Genomic DNA, 662 nt, shown 5'->3' with positions numbered 1-662 from the left:
GAGAAACTCAATTCGCCACCTATATCCACATTTGATTTCTCTACTAAGAAGGTCAATGAAGAAGTTCATATGGGTACTTTCATCTACTCAACCTTCCAAATTGCCTTAGAGTGTTACCAACATTTGGCCATTCCCGAGCACCGGAGCTTCTTTGACATTCTTCCTTTTTAATGTTATTGATGTATTGTTTGTAAGGTCAACCCATGATTGTAACTATGAGCCTTTGTGGTCACTTTTGGGCCTTCATTATGTTATTTTGTAAGCGAGTTGAGCTCAACTACTTATCCATTATGTTATATGTAATGCTCTAGTTTTTAATGTATTTTATATTTGCATATGTTATCACTGCTCCTCGTCAAGTCTTGAAGATGTGGCTATACTCGGCCACCCTTATTATGACAAGGAAAGTCCCTAACTAATTTTTCCCTAAAATGTAAACTTTCCTACGGGTCAGGTCTATACCAACACAAACATAGGTATTGAAGGCATGGATCTTCTCGGCTACCTTTATTATGACGTCAAGGAAAGTCTCTAATGGATCTATGCGTATAACATAAATTTTCCTAAGGGTCGGGTATATACTGGTACTCGTTTAGGTCTTGAAGGTGTGGCTTTTGTCAACTGTCCTTATTATGACGTCAAAGAAAGTCTCTAATAAATCT

This window comes from Cicer arietinum, chromosome 6 (genome assembly GCF_000331145.2).
Source record: "Cicer arietinum cultivar CDC Frontier isolate Library 1 chromosome 6, Cicar.CDCFrontier_v2.0, whole genome shotgun sequence".
NCBI lineage: Eukaryota > Viridiplantae > Streptophyta > Magnoliopsida > Fabales > Fabaceae > Cicer > Cicer arietinum.
Note: the sequence above shows the minus strand (reverse complement) of the source record.